Source organism: Berghia stephanieae, chromosome 7 (genome assembly GCF_034508935.2).
Source record: "Berghia stephanieae isolate SIO BIC M18660-M18661 chromosome 7, UCSD_Bste_1.3, whole genome shotgun sequence".
NCBI classification, from domain to species: Eukaryota; Metazoa; Mollusca; class Gastropoda; order Nudibranchia; family Aeolidiidae; genus Berghia; species Berghia stephanieae.
Window position 1 is genome coordinate 23,725,672 of NC_088366.1, and position 17,713 is coordinate 23,743,384.

The 17,713-nt window shown below is 34.8% G+C and overlaps 1 protein-coding gene across 2 annotated transcripts in view; it reads left to right on the top strand.

Annotated features, from left to right (window-relative positions):
• Positions 1 to 17,713, top strand: part of LOC144976910 (membrane-bound transcription factor site-1 protease-like) — a 149,010-nt gene that overhangs the window by 77,080 nt on the left and 54,217 nt on the right. The window lies entirely within an intron of this gene.

The following is a 17,713-nucleotide window of genomic DNA, read 5'->3' on the forward strand; positions in this document are numbered from 1 at the left end:
CATTCTTAAAAATGTTAATTGAATTAGAATTTGTTGTCTCAAACCCAAATTTCAAATCCCTCTGATTATAATAATACATTTTTCTCTGATTTCGCGTAATTTAAATTAGAATTTATTTCTTTTGGTTTTTGTTAGAAATAAGAATGCTTCCTGATATCCTATACATCATGTCTTAGTCGGGAAACTTCCATGTGACATGGAAAGTTATTGTCGCCATAATGAGATGTGTCCAGTATCCAATGGGGATGGAGAAATAAATATCATTAGAATCCCTCCACAATTCAGTCGATTGTTCATTGAGTGTTAAGATAATGGTAAAATGTTGTTTCTGTTGATTATGATGGAGTTGTTAAACGTGATAATCGGTGAAAGGGTTGTTGTTTAAAATGTCGCTTTTAATGAATAGTGGTGGTGATTGTAATGCTGCTAGATTGTGATGGAGATTATTAGGATGGGATTTAGGATTTTGTGACAGTAGTTATTCTATTGTTGTTGTTGTTGTTGTTGCTGCTGCTGATGCTATTGTTGTTGACGATGATGGTGTTGATAATAATGATATTGTCAGTGTTGTTGTTGTTGCTTCTGCTGTCGTAGTATTTGATCCTAACGATTATGATTTTGATAGTTGGAAGTGGTAACGACGACGACGGCGACGACGATAGTGATGATTTTAGAGGTGGCGGTTTTTGGTGATTGTTACGGTGATATGATATTATGAGCTGGTGGTTGTATTTGTAATGGCGATATAAACTTTAGGCATCCGTAATTGATTGTATTATGACTATCCAATAAACGACGCCACATGGGCTTTAATGTAATTTATTCTTGTCCATCCGCACTTCTTCACTCTCCTCCACCGCCTCCTCTCACACTTCTTCCTCTCTCAAATCATCATCTTTCTCTTTAGAATTACCATGCTTTCCTCCGATTCAACCAATCTAATAATAAGTAAAGGTGCCGCCTCTAATGCGAATGAGGATGTTTAAAAACACCCATTAAAGGTTCAGTGTCGACACAGTATACGAGGTAGGTGTGTGTGTGTGTGTGTGTGTGTGTGTGTGTGTGTGTGTGTGTGTGTGTGTGTGTGTGTGTGTCCGTCGCTTACAGTAATTACTGCTTACCATTTCACGCTATTTACTATTTTATCGTCGCGAGTGTTTCTGACACGCCCCAAGTAAGTTCCTCCAAATTGAATCGAACCATGGTTGATCGGGTTCGTCGAGCCCGAGGTCCTCGCGGATTTTGATGTGTTGGTTGGCAAAGAAAATTGTCAAAATTGGATTTCACAGGGCACTAACTCCATGATGTGCCCAATGGGCCATTCAACTAATTCATGACCTTGTACTTCTGCTGATAGACCACCATTGTTATACGTGTCTGTTCATTTTCGTCTTAGTGAAATTGTACCTTCGGGACTGTTGTTTTGGTTGTTGTTGTTGTTGTTGTTGTTGTTGTTGTTGTTGTTGCTGCTGTTACGGTAGTGAACTGATGAAAATGGGTATGCTTATTCTTCATGTCTCTCCCTTTTTATTTCAACTAACAATATTTATTATTTGCTATAACTCTTTAAGAGCGAGACAAATTCTTCTAAAGCATTCTGTCTTCAGCAGAATTTACTGTTTCACTTTCAACAAGAAGCAGGTACACTGCCACTCTTCAAGCTTCAATAAACGAGATTTGCTTATTATAACACTCCCTTCACTTGTTATCTTTATGACAATATGGATCAAATAAAAGGTGGCTTGTGACCGATTGATGATTTTGTACACAAACAAATTAAATAAGTTAAAATGATATATTCCATTCAAATTTGCCATTTAGAATTTTTAAATTGTGTTAGATATGAGATAAAGGTGTTATAATACGATTTTAAACCGAAATCGGTAACTTATTGACCTCAAGGAATGACCTCTTTGACTTGCTCTTTCGGCTCGCTGGTAACATAATTCCTGATATTGTTCCAAAACTCGTAAAATCACATTCTCTATGCATGACAATGCAGTTTGATAGAAATTGTAGTAGGAGATAAATTATAACCGTATTTTTGGGAATAAGCCTTACTTTAATAGTAATAATAATAATAATAATAATAATAATATAATAATAATAATAATAATAATAATAATAATAATAATAATAATAATAATAATAAATCTTTATTGTCCATAAATATGGCAATTTGTCATTTAGTTACACTTGTTATAACGTTAAACGATAACTGTAACATTGAACAGATATTTCACTCCTACTTATTTTCTCTCTCTCTCTCTCTCTCTCTCTCTCTCTCTCTCTCTCTCTCTCTCTCTCTCTCTCTCTCTCTCTCTCTCTCTCTCTCTCTCTTCCTCTCTTTCTTTCACACGTGCGATATACAAAACATAAACATATTCATTTCATTTTCAATTTGTTACGATTGTGGCAATTCGACACCAAAAATTATCATCATTATCAATTGGTCAGTTAATCTTACATTAAATAAATTAATCAGTTAATCAGTCAACGAATGAATCCTTGGTTTTTCTGTTCCATATGAAATATTCAAAATTTTGATTGCTGATGGAACGAACGTTGATTTATACTTGTTAGTTCTACATTTAATCTGACAAAACCTCCCAGATGGTAAAAGACTAAATTCATGGTCTAAAATATGTTTTTTTTAATTGTTGGTAATTGAGAATGCTTTCCTTTCTATTGCTTTTCCATGAATTCTTTCTACTCCACCAAGAGGATGGTTTATTATTTTTGATGCCTCTTTGATAGAATTTGAAATTTTTGATTTATCTTTAAGTCGGCATCCGCCAAACCATATGGTGAATCCAACGCAATTACAGTTTTAATCAATGAGTCATAAACTCTTAACATAGTTTTCTTCCTTACTTTAATAGAATCACTTTCTACCCATTGTAACTGAATTATGGTCGAACTACACTCTTCAAAGAAAAATTATTTGTATAGAAAAGAACTGAAAATAACCTTTTATTTGATAAGAACAATTTTTTGTTCTAGTTAAATTATTTCTCAAATGAAAATAATATGATTTTAGATCATTTTTGGTCAAAAATTATTTGATTTTATTAGTTAAAGGTAGTGAAAATGATTGTTTTCCAAATATAAAGGAAAAAAAATTGCGTTATCCTACTCATAATAATTTTTTAGGGTTAAATTTGCCAAACTAACCATTTTTGGTGTCGCACACCTCAAAAATTATAATAGTAAAGAGTTTTCGTATTAACTCACAAAACTGCATAACCTGTCACTATTATTAAATTCTGATCGTAATTCGTTCTATATTAACTCACAAAACAAAGAACCTACCACTTTTTTCCCCTCTTAGTTTTTGTATTCTTATCACTTCTTTGTTTTGTCGTTTGATTAGTAAATAATGTGTGAGGAGTTTCATCCCCATTTTATTGTAGAAGAGGACACGTGCTAATGCCATGTGTGTGTTGGTGCTAAAAGTACATTGTGTGTTATAGACTAGTTGTCTACTAATGGAGAGACACGCGGTGATCATAATTGGATTCAGTAGTCTGATGTCATGCAGCCCGGCAACGGCGGCCATCTTGGTTCTAAACAAAGAAAATCATTACTTTTTATTCTTCATGCTGGCTAGAACGTTTCATTCCCTTTTCATATGCCTTTTGATCAGAATGTGTAAAAGTCAAAACATAATCAAATTTATGTGTTTTTTTTTCCTCTGGAAACGTATTTATGCTCGCCGGAGAAATATTTCATACGGGCGTCCGCCATTGTTCCGATAGTTTAGAGCCAGTGTTACTAAGTTACCATGCGTCATTAGGAAGGAAGTGACGTTACGACTATTGAATCCAATTGATGAAGGGAATGGAAGTGAATGATGAATGGAGATGAGTTAATTGAGGTGGCCTTATGATCACTTGGTAGCCTTTTTACTTTTATATATCGATTGCCGCGTTGCAGGCTGTCTCGACTTTTAGCAAACCTAAATGGAGTTAATCGTTGAAAGTGATTTGGTTGCAATGAAATGATTGCAAAAATTCAGGCATTATTGTTGTGTTAGTTTGTAAGACTCAATTGTCTTCATTACCCAATTCGGTTCAGCTGTAAATGAGAACCTGGCTATAGATAGAACGAAATTGACGTCACTCAGCTCTTTGTTATTGTTTTTAGCCAGCCGATTTTATGAGTAGTTCTCATTAAATTGTTTTTATCAAACAATAAACTTTTAAAGTTACATATCGTCTTGTGTTTTGGTACGTAAAATCCGGTTGCGAAATGCGAGTTGTTTTTAAAAAAAAATAAACGCACAGCATCAATAGATAGACTGAAGTTGACGTCACTCGGGTCTTTGTTATTATTTTTGCCATCCACGTTTATGAGTAATTCTCACTAAACTGTATTATCCAGACTGTAAAAGTTGAGGGTTACACACAATTTTGTGTGTTGGTCTGTTGTACTTCCGGACGGCAATGTTGTGAGCTTCTTAGCCAAGCGCATACTATCTATAGGTAGATTGTGGCGAGGCTATTTCAGAAGGGCTGCCGTAAAGACGACAAACTGTTGGTGAAATATAATATGACGTACTAGTCTGTTATAAAACGCCTTGAATTTAATTGAAACATGAATAGAATGAAAGACGTTGACGTCACTCTGCTATTTGGTATTGTTTTTACACCGCCAGTTAGGCAGTTAGTTTTCACTACATTTTCTCACTCACACGAAAATAAACGTTACACCAAGTTTTGTGTGTTGGTTCGATTAATCTGGTGGGCAGAAGAAGTAAGTAATTTACCTAAACGCCCTGCATCTGTATGTGAAATTTAGATCTGCATGCATTTCTTTTCATCTGACGGCAAGAGCTTATATATAGTATGCAGATGACGTCACTCAGGCCTTTGTTATTGTTTTTGCCATCCGCGTTTGTGAGTTGTTCTCACTAAACTGTATTAACCAGACTATAAAATTTCATGGTTACACAGAGTTTGTGTGTTGGTCCGTTATACTTCCGGATGGCAATGTTGTGAACTCCTTGGCCAAGCGCATTCTATCTATTGATAGATAAATGTCTTAGTGGATGAAAAATGCTTCAATTAAGATAGTATATACTCTTGTATGCATTTTCGATAATTTCAGAGGAATCAATGAACTGCAAATCACGTTCAATGAACCATACATTATGCTGAGGTACAGGCTTGTGGTTTGATGATGGTTTAATCACTAAAATCTAGATTGGAAGTAAAGGAGTTCGAATCAGCACATTTTACCCCGACCTCAGTTTGAGACTGTTTACTGGTAATATTACACACTGAATTTTTACTGCTTTAATATAAATTAGGCGTGTTGAAACGGAAGGCGAAACATAAACGTTAATAAAAAATAACCTATAACACATAAATCTCTCTCGTTCTATCGTTACCAAGCATTTTGTTTAGACGCATCAATTGCTGACGACTGTAAACAAAGGGTAAATTGTTTACGTTCTCACATCCAGTAACCATAACATGCGTCCATACATTCAACAATATTTGGTGGTCGCAGGAAATCAGCACTCTTCCCTCATGCTTATCTTTGATTTCAATACCTTTGTCTTTGATGATATATTACGTTCTACACCATTACAACCTAGACGGGGTTCCATTTTACTCTAACCCATTTAACTTCGCAAAGAGAGTAGTAGCAACGATTCGACTTGGGCTTCTTGTAAAACTCGAGTCACGTGGTTGTTACGTTTCGCTGTGCAAAAGGTTGAATACAGTTAAAAGCAGATAAATAATTAGATAAATATTTTCATTTTGATTCGACGTTAAAGGGGTTTGTGATTACATGGTGATTTTAATTAATGATCGATGATAGCAAAATTAGGAATTTGTCTGTTCGTCTCCTGGTCCTCCCACGATCGTTGTTTCATTTTATGGAATAAGTGGCTCTGCAACATTCATTTATTTTTAAAAAGTGCTAGTTTACTCAAGATTATTGTTAAGGCGATTCACGACGGTTGCGTGTGCGTGGGTTTGTGTGTGTGTGAGTGTGTGTGTGTGTGTATGTGTGTGTGTGTGTGTTTGTGCATGCGTGTACATGTGTGTATAAGTGTTGTAGGGTGTGAGTGTGTGTTTGTATGATAATGTTTGTGTAAGTGCGCTCACGTGCTTGTTATTTATTTTTCAGTGACTTAATGGAAAAATTCACTAAATTTCGGGGAACAAATGTCGCATGACAACCCTTAAATCGATTTCAAGTGGAGATCTGATAGCAAGGAGAGAAAATGTCACAATAGGCATTCAATGATCACTTTCCGGAAATACCCATTTCTAGTTTGGTCTTCTCTTGGGGGTGGGGGGGGGGGGGGGGCTTCGATTGACCCCTCATATCAGTCATATCTGTTGTCATTAAGTTTGTACCAAAGAACCCCCCCCCCCCCCCCAAAAAAAAAAAAAAAAAAGAAAACAACAAAATAACAAGATATTTGATAATCTGGACAATTGGATGTTTTATATTCTGTACAAGTTATCGTTACATTCACGGTTTAAGTCAAACACGCATGTTTTGATATATAGTTGAATACGCTAATTTAATCGAGGGAAAAAAAAAACAAAATCCAAAACACTCAAGAGAACTGCAAGGCTGTGCATATTAAAAACAAACAAACCAATATCCTGTACCCTTCGCCGCCCTCATTCGTCCCAATTAAGCAATGATTGTATTATAAACACTGTGGATTGGTTATCATGTCTATCTCATATCGAGCATTATTGTTTTTCGGTATTTCACTTTATCATTATTATAGGAGACTGAACTGGAACATTGAAAGCCAAAAAAAATTTTTTTTAATCTGAAAATTTGCATGAAGATGCAAGTTTGAATTAAACGCCCGCGTACGTGTATTCAAGATACCCATTAAAATCACGTTTATTTCATAATTTTAAAAAGTATTGATGCAATGTTCGTCTTAAAGCCACGCTTAAAAAGTCTAATCTATGTCAACAAAGCAAAACTATGATTAGATGACGGCATAATGCTTGTTAATCGGTTTTGTTTTATTTTTGTTTGTTTGCGCGCGCGCGTGTGTATGTGTGTGTGTGTGTGTGTGTGTGTGTGTGTGTGTGTGTGTGTGTTTCTTTTCTTTCTTTTTACAAAATTCTCAAACAATAATTTTTTAAAAGGGTTGAAGAGTTAAAACTTATTTTGAGCGAGTTGTTCTCTTAGAATGTCGATAGAACAGCAAGAGGATGCCATCCCGCTCCCCCCCCCCCCCCCCCCCCCCCCCCTTCCAATCCCACTCCCATCAAGATCAAGTTAATTCTGTTTCCGTGCTATGCTGTAGCATCAAAATGAAATAATATGGACAAATCCCCCGTCACATAAATAAGCCTCCAACATCCCTCATCACTTACTCCCTAAGTAACTCTCTGTGTTCAATATAAAACACCATTGACGTCAGATTTTGGAATTCTCAGATGTCGGAGTGGGAAATTTTTATGCAAAATCCATGTTTTGAAACTCTAGATTCCCCTCGTTCACTCCCCCCCCCCCCCCCCCCCCTCCCGCTTCACATCATTTATTTTCTTGGCTGGAAATAGCGCTTCATATTTTTAAATCATATTTTCAAAAACTATAAAAGAAACTTAGAATTTGGTTTATTTTGTATAATTGGTAAATAAGGGATTGGCTTCATTCTACATTATCCATATTTTATACCATTTTGTATAAAGCGATATGATGGTTATTATTAGGATTATGATGACGAATGCTTGGAGTTACACTTGGGCAACTAGTCATCGCAACTGAATCGAGCGTGGCTCAGCGGTACGTCTTTGCTTCGAACCCGAAAGATACCGAGTTCGATCACCCTGCGCTGCGTGGCCTTGAGCAAATCACCTCGTCCGCTTAATTTGCGGCGCTGCACTGTGGCCGACTCCTGGGTTATTCTAGTATTCCCTTGGAATAGACCTTAGAGGCAAATTCCCCCAATGGGACAAATAAAGGGAATTTTATCTTATTTATTTATTTTTAAAAAAGATAGAATAAAAAAGACCTGTTTTTTTTTTCGTTGTTCTTATTTGCTTTTTTGTGGTTTTTTTTGGTTTTTTTTTTGGTTTCTTCCAGTTCGTTGTCAACGTGTCAACTCACAAAGGAGCTTCTTTGTTGGCCTTTATTAAGAATAATCCATGTAGGGAGTAATTTTCGTGTCATGAGAAACGTCTGGCTACTTATTTAACGCATCTCGTATTGTAAAAACGGCGTCCAAGTAACTTTTTGAAAACCTGTTTATAGTGCGGGTTAGCCCACTTGTTCTTTTAAAGTCAAATATTCTTTCACTTAGTTCGGTCTTGATCTCTTGAGGAGAAACTTCCGGATATTAGCGGTAAAATGTAATGATTAGAGTTTTTCTTGTTTTCTTTTCTTTTTAATCGCACGAATGTTAGAGGAAATGAGTGCAGTTTCAGTGTGCTCAGTAGTGTGACCAATCACCTCGAAACAGTATTATATTGGGCTAATTTAGATTAGGAAAATTGAAAATTTCTATCCAAAGGCTCTAGACTGGTTAAATTTATTTACTGGGAAGAATGCATACCGTATCCTAATGAGGGAACCCCCTCCCAAAAAAAAAAAAAGAAAAAAAAAAGAAAAAGAAAGAAAATCTCATTGGAATTATTTTGACTTTCAACTCAATTTTCATCACCTAGTTCGATCCGTCATAGTGCCATATTAACACGGTGGATCAAAAATTGGGACGAAATGTTTCCATGTGCTCGGTCATTGACGACAAATGACCTTTATCAAGTTTAAAAATTGCGAAATTTCCATCAGTACAATCTGTCTGGGGGTTTTTAAGGTGTCCGTTGTTTTTGTTTTTGTTTTGTTTGTTTGTTTTTTTTTGTTTTGTTTTTTTTTTTACAACTTTGACAATCAAAACAGTGTGTACATTTCTTAAGAATGATCAAATCTTTGAAAAACAACATATCACGTGACGTCAGATTGGATTCAAAGGATTGAATATAGCTTTTAGCTCCCATTATAAACTACTTGATGCCTGCGGTTCAGTTTTTGGTTTGTCAATATTGGATTGCAAAACAGGGTAAATAGTTATAATAAAAACGTATAAATTTGTAAACTACTGGTAGTCTTGTTTTTGTTTGGAATAGGACAAGAAATGACTTATCTCGTTGACAAAATTTATGAGTAACGCCAATCCCGATCTATCTGATAAACAAAACTAACAAGGGTTTCAAGGAGGTGCCTTTATGAGCTTGTTGAAACCATGCTCAAGGCAAATAAAGTGATGTGTCACTCTTACGGAAAAAAATAGGGGGGAAAAACCCAAAATAATAAATAAACAAATGAGTACGAACAATGAATATGTCATTCAAATGCATAACAAATTAAAGGGAACAACATCAAAGAAATATATGACACATAGACATGGATCCCACACACCTATCCACATACACCTACCCCCCCCCCCCCACACACACACAAACACATTCAAACAAATAAATACAAGAAAGCAAAACAAAACAAATCAAAAGACACAATAAATAATATACCATTACATTTTATGATTGTGTGTCTGCTATCGACCGAGCGAGCGTCTTAAGCTGTTAGTACTCGACAAGCGAGGACACGGAAGTCGGAGAATTGGAGAATTGCTAAACATCATAAATTATGGATGCAAATTGTCCTTAAGTTTATCGCTTCTCCCGCCCAATAAAAACCAAAAACGTTGTCCAGACTAGCTTCATACAATTAATCGATTCAATTAAAAAACAAACAAGTTTTGTAAAAAAAAAAATGGTTTATTTCTTTATATATATATATATATATATAAATATATATATTATATATATATATATATATATATATATATATATATATATATATATATATATATATATATATATATATAATATATATTATATATATATATATATATATATATATATATATATATATATATAATATATATATTATATACTAGTAAGAAGCCCGCAACTTCGCGGGGAAAGAACTATTTTCATTCGATATTGTACCCACCATCATTTAATGAGGGCGATTTGTAAACAACGTTGTGTAACTTGGTACATCCTCTGTTGATTTTTTTTGTGTGGCCCAACATAAAGTGTAAGCCACTATACCCTCTGACCCGTGACACAGCAACATACAGTTGTCCGTGTGTGAAAACAGGTTGTCGTAAGAAAATCAACTGCTAAAATAAACCTGAAGTAGCATACGTGAGCAGAGTTGAAAGACAATCCTGGGCATGGGATCGAGAACTTAACTTACATAACAGTTATCTGGTGATCATGTTTGGTGGGGTTTTTATGCACCTCTGTTGGAGGTGTACAGAAACGCACCGTTTTATGCACCTCCGTTGGCGGTGCTGGTCGATTAATGAAAATGTTGCTGCTTGAAGCTCGAAGGAAAAAATAACGATAAGTGTTGAATTGTAAACCTCAATTTAATAGACGAAGACATACTGTGGGTGTTTCTGATTTCCCCTTTATCAACAAAACACGACGAATAAGACACTAAGGACGAATGAGAGATGTGTAGTGTGAATGGCGTAGATAAGATAGACATAAACAATGATGGGACAGGAAGTTTTTGAAAAACAACAACAAAAACAACAACACAAGAAGAAGAAAAAAACCCCAATAAAATGACAAAGACGCGGTAAACGAATATCTGATGATATTGATAAAATATTATAAAATGATAACAATCGACGTTTACATATAAATGCACGACGATAACATATTGAATGGTACCGATGTTGTTAAAAAAAATAATAATAAAAAAGAATAATAATAATAATGATAATAATAATAATAATAATAATAATAATAATAATAATAATAATAATAATATAATAATAATAATAATAATAATAATAATAATAATAATAATAATAATAATAATAATAATAATAAAATGATAATAATAATAATCATATTAATAATAATAATAATAATAATAACAATAATAACAATAATAATAATAATAATAAAATAATAATAATAATAATAATAATAATAATAATAATAATAAATAATAATAATAAAATAATAATAATAACAATAATAATAATAACAATAATAATAAATAATAATAATAATAAATAATAATAATAAATAATAATAATAATAATAATAATAATGATAATAATAAATAATAATAATAATAATAATATATAATAATAATAATAATAATAATAATAATATAATAATAGATTAATTTAAGGTTTTAAATATATGTCCAGTAACTATAACAACAAAAATTATGTCTTTCTCAATAAAGTAAACTTTTTTTAAAAATGTCAACAATGGGATTGAACCCAGTACTTTCAACGTTAGAGTCTGACAGCTTATCCACCCGCGCTACGGAGCCACCTGACTGTTCATAACATTTAATAAGGTCTTTCTAAAACCTTATATTTTACCTTCAATGCAACTTCTGTTTTCTGGTTTTAAATTTCGATTTTTTAGGTTATTATTATTATTATTATTATTTAATTTATTACCAAAGAAATTAAACCTGGGTATTATCCACCCAAAACCATCACACTGAAAGCATCATAGGGGCAATAATAATAATACTGGATGTCATAAATAGATGAAAACTGTTGAAAACTTAGTGTAGATCTGAATTCCGTAAAGTAATTAAGTGAATACATTATTTCGAATGCAACGATTTGCGTAAAAACGCCAAACTGACAACTTTTTACAGTGTCCAGATTGGTTGTTTTGGAGAGTGTTAGTGTCGTCGGTACGTATTTTATGATATCTGTTTCACTCAACGAACTTTCAAACTGACTTTAAATTATAAAAGGAAATCAAGTTATCTGTTTAACTATCTGTAAAAAATACATTTCTAATTTTCAAATCTTTCAGTAGAGTTGTGCGCCGTATCATATTTTTTATTGACTCAAATAAGCACAATGTTCTCCACAAGGCTATATTTTTTAAAGAAAGGATATATATAATATATATATATATATATATATATATATATATATATATATATATATATATATATATATATATAATTTTTTTTATTAATATGTATATGTCCGGTCGTGGAATATTTCAGATTTTATATTTTTTTCATGGATTATACATATTATTATTATTCTTTTAGCCTAGCAATGTATCATGCACATTTTCCTGACATTTTAAAAATCGTTTTATTATTAGCACAGTGTAATAGATTAACAGTCCCTTAGCATGACTCTCTGAAAGTATTATGCCACCGAAAACATTTACAAAAACACTTCATCAATCCAGCATCTTACTTTCTCTGACCATGGCATTTATCAATTGTGCCCATCTTCTTTGATATCATGTGCCAATAAACATTTGCATCAAACCGCCGGAGTGACATTTTCATTATGTACTTGATGCTATCCATCTTCTATGACTTGGCACCACTGTTTGCGTCGCACGTGCTTTCTATACATTCCTTTCTTATCTAGAGTAAGGAAGGTTGAGGCGAGATATAGATAGATAAGTACAGATAAGTAGATGGATAGATAATTAGATAATAGGTAGAGATAGAGAATAATAGATAGATAGATAGATAGATAGATAGATAGAGAGAGAGAGAGAGAGAGAGAGAGAGGGAGAGAGAGAGAGAGAGAGAGAGAGAGAGAGAGGGATGAATAGGTAGAAATAGAGAAATATATGGATAGAAAGGTTGAGACACATACACACACACACACACACACACACACACAGAGAGAGAGAGAGAGAGAGAGAGAGAGAGAGAGGGAGAGGGGGGGGGGAGTACAATTGAATTTAGTACAATGATCGAAATGGCCTTTCAGCCCTTCCCTTCAATAGTTGCGATATAGTTAGATATATCGATGAGAAAAAAGTGGAGAGAGAGAGAGAGAGAGAGAGAGAGAGAGAGAGAGAGAGAGAGAGAGAGAGAGAGACGGAGAGATAGAGAGAAGGGGGGGGGGGGAAGATTTTGTATTCAGATATTCGCCTATCGGGATATTTTGGGATTTATGATATTTATATTTATCTAGAACTTTTTGACAACCGAATACAGAACTACCGGCCCTGTAGTAGCATTATTTATACAATTTTAGTCCCTTGCAAATATATTCATGGTTTGATCTAGTTTCTGAAAATAGATTCTCTCTCTCTCTCTCTCTCTCTCTCTCTGTCTCTCTCTCTCTCTCTCTCTCTCTCTCTCTCTGTGTCTCTCTCTCTCTCTCTCTCACTCTCTCTCTTCCCCTCTTTCTCTCTTCTCTTTGTACTCCCTCTTTCTCCCCCTCCTACTTCTCTTCCCCATCTCTCGCTTTTATGTAATGGGCGTGTCTGTCTATTTAACTGCTTTATCTATCTGTCCATCCATCCATCCATCCAGCCACCCATTCATCCATCCATCAATCCATCCATCCATCTATCTGTCTAAACTGGTTTATTTTTAGAACCTGAACCATCGGTGTCATACTGGACGAACAAAAATTATTCTTACACCCTTGAGATCACTGCTACGTGTCAAACTCATCATCATCATCATCATCATCATCATCATCAGCAGCAGCAGCAGCAGCAGCAGCAGAAGCAGCAGCAGCAGCATCAGCAAATTTAGTCAAGCGTCGATTGGACCGGAATGTCTGATTGGCCTTTGCTGGGATATCAAATTGCAGCAATATGCCATTGTGCATGCGTAATACTTTTTACAATACTGTATACATTATTCTGGTTTTCCCTATAATATTACGGGCAGATCGAAGTGACATTGTCTTGTGGCCAATTAAGAAAACGAGAAGAAGGGCAAACGAAACAAACAAACAAACAAAATCCAACAAAAGCAAAGCAAAATAAACAAACCGATTGTTATATAAAGAAAAAAAAATGGAATCAAACCCAAATTTTAGATAATGACTATGATGATGGTGACGATGATGATGATGATGATGATGATGAGGAGGAGGAGAAGGAGGAGGAGGAGATGGAGGAGGAGGATAATGATGATGATAACTATATATAAAAAAGATCTGTTACCAATTCTCTTTATGTTATTTGAATAGTGGTTTTCTATTTATTCATTGAAAAAAAAGAAAAAGAATCAGTACACCCCATAGTTCAACTATAGTGCATCGCCTCACAGTAAACTCTCAGGGAAATGAAACGAGATGCCAAGCAAAAGCAGGTGGGATTCGGACCTGGTTTATTCAGGATCGATATCCACTCGAACATTTCACCTCAAGTCATCCATTTTATGCAAGCAGGAAAGAGAAATCTAACGCGACTTATCAATCTGGCATATTATGTCTAGGTGAAGCAAATGTAAAAAAAAAGTGAATTTTAAACTAAAGACCAAAACCATCAGAAATATGAAATATTTGCAAAGTTTCTGCTTTAGAAATGATATTCATTCTCGCCAATAAAACATACAAATTAAACCGAAGTTTCGTTTTTTTAGTACTTAATATGTAATTTTCAACCTCTGGTTACACCCGAAATAATCCTAGTTTGAGTCGATAAGTCACAAATTTGCAATCGTTAATGATACAAACGTTTGTGAGTAGAGCTCAGGAATGAGGGTTTTATCGGTAATACATGCGGTTATTTAAATTTTATTTTTTTTGGAGGAAGGGGGGGGGGGGGGGTATTGACTAAAACGTTGTTTCTGTGTCTGGGAATAGAATGATTTATTACAATCGACATTCTCGATTAGACTGCGCATGTATCTAAACTATCGGCCACGTGATTACATTTGTTTGGCAATAGGAGGTTTCTATGTTTGCCAAATTCTACCCACTTTCATTGTCTTTTGGAATGGAGGCTAGCGTAATTTCGAAGAAGTAACGTGGGAATGCGATGGAATTCCCCTACTGATATAAATTATAGATGCAAATTGGCTTAGTGTATAGCCAACCTAAGTGAATAAAAAATCTTTTCTGGCTTCCCTAGTTTTATAGAATGAAGGAATATCGAGAATAAAAGAGTTCAATCCCATTGTTTTCTTAGAATTTGGTGGTAAATCCCATTTATTACGTTCTTTTCTAGGTATACAATGACAAACACCATTTTTTGGGGGCAAAAATGTTCTCTTCAAGCATCAATGGAACCATAATGGCCCTCAACTTGTTCTTTTTCATGTGCGTTTTAGAATTGATAGCGTAATTCGCGATATTTGCAGTGATAAGAACATGGCCAATCAGAAAAAGTGTACAGCAAAGTGTTTATTTATAAGTTGATTCGCCATCCAAATGAAACAATTGTCACTAGACCTCCAATTTCTTCCTTCATACCTTATATTTCCATTTCGCTATCTGTCTCTGTCTTGGAATATGATCACCTAATCTTGTCAAACAGTCAAATGTACAGTATTCGTTTTGGGAGATGATCTCCCCCCCCCCCCCCCCCCTTTTTTTTTTTTTGCAAATCCTCTCTGTTGTTTACTTTTATAGTTTAATTTTGAATGTATTTTGTTACCATAATTTGAGTTGAATGTATTCATTTTAATGGGATCCACTGCTTTTATCCGGATGATTCTTGTGGCTGATCTCAATCTCAAACTAACTGCACTGATGGCATGCTCGTAGACTGTATATACCCGCTTGCCTTCCTTTTTCTAGGGTGCCTTTAATTGTAAATCTAGATTTTTTTTTACCATCCAATTTTCTTACTCTTTACTGGCGCGTATATGACCTAAATGTTTCGCAAATAGGACCTTTAAAATTTAAAACACAAAATACATATTTATTGTGTGTCATTGGAGAAAGAACACAAGATGAAACCCCTCTGATTAGAAACCATAGTAGTAGTAGCAAACACAGAACCACCAGCAACAACAAACAACAAAACAAACACACACACACACACACGCACATACATACACACATACAATAACATCGGCTACGAAAGCAACAAGCACAAGAATCTCGTCGGACAGTATTATACTTTTGTTAGGCAACCATTTTTTTATACTTTCTCTTTCCCAATACTTATAATCACATTTATATTTCAGGGACGCCGAGTGCGGCGCTTAATATTAGTTAAGAGAGGGTGTAATTGATGTAAATGTGTATAATATGATGCATAGCTCGACTGCGCAGAAAGAAAAATTCAAGAAAGTTTCTTCATTATCATCATCAGAAGAAATATATGGATGGATGGAGGGAGGGAGGGAGGGAGAGAGAGAGAGAGAGAGAGAGAGAGAGAGAGAGAGAGAGAGAGAGAGAGAGAGAGAGAGAGAGAGAGAGAGAGAGAGAGTTGGGAACTATCTCACACCTTATTACCACTCAGGCTGACATATATGTCCGTAGTTTAAATGTATCATATCTGACCCTAAATTTTAAAAAGTGCGATCCCCAGTCGAGGAAGCTAATTTTGTGGGGGATAAGATTGTTTTTGGATTCTTTTTTCTCTCTTTCTGTATGCCGTTCAATGTATTGTAAATATCTTCTCAGTTCTACCACCCCCATATAATGTACGTAAATGTGTGCTTGTGGGTGTGTTGACGCCTTTAAAAAATACCCCAAGAGCTTTCATCTTGAGACATCGTGAAGTGATTGGCTGTTTTGTTAACATCATTATGCTCATATCACCAAATTTATGCGTGCGAAAAGTTAAAAACACTAAGGTTAATCAGAAGATATCATCTGTTTACAGGCAAACAAAAAACAAACAAACAAACAAAACGAGAAAACTCCAACATAAGCAAACCCAAACAAACAATCAAACCCCCTATAAAAAAAACAAAATCAAAACAGAACAAAACCTAATCAAACAAACTAAAAAAAATAAACAGACCCCCCCCCCCCCCCCCCCCCCCCCCCCCCCCCCAAAATACAAAAAACACAAAAACCCAATAATATTGAAGAAGAGTCGTGACATCAACCCTTCTCCTTTGGTTCCTAAATCCTTGCAAGCGTGTATTGTAAGTAACCAGTCTTTCGGAGTAATGATTTTGAATCAATAGGTTACATAAAGGTGGCATAACTATTTCAGTAGCAGGATGTATAGGCAGATTCTTATATATATACGGGATGTAAATGAGCGAGGATGGTTGATCTTTATTGATGATATATTTAGACTAGAAACAAAATATCATTTACTCAAGGTATGTATCCAGTCCTCCGGAAGAGTTGTTTTATTCATTTCCAATGATATAGGAATAACAAGATTATCACTTGCATGGACAGAGGCTGGAAGAAGTAAATCAAATCTAAATATTTCTATATATTAACAATAACAACATGTTAACGTTTCGTGAAATGGGAAACGTTTACTCTTGGCCAGGTATGGATCGTGCAATTAATCCTTATAAACGCATGTTAAATTATTCAAAATACCATTCCTCCTTACTGTCTGTCGCTCAATCACCCATTGTTGCTCTTGTAAATTTGCGACTTGGATGACTACAATACAAGTTAATGACCACGTGAGAGCCCGACCTATCCAGACTACAAGAACAAAGACAGGAGAAAACAAGTGTGAAATGGGATTTATAAGCAAGTTGTCACCCCTATGCTTCACCAATGACCAGAACGTTTCCGAAGCTCCCCTCTTGCAGACTTAAAGAATATATTCACGATGCCCGACGCTACGATGTCTTCTTTTCCTTTTCAATCAATGTTTCTTCGTCTGAAGAATCCATATTATTAACAGGAAATGCTAAGTACCCCCTAATGCGTGAACTTCAGTAATCGGGAAACGTTTCACTTTCAACATTCCCGTGTTAACGTTTTTGTTTTTCCTTTTGGGAGGTTTGCTCA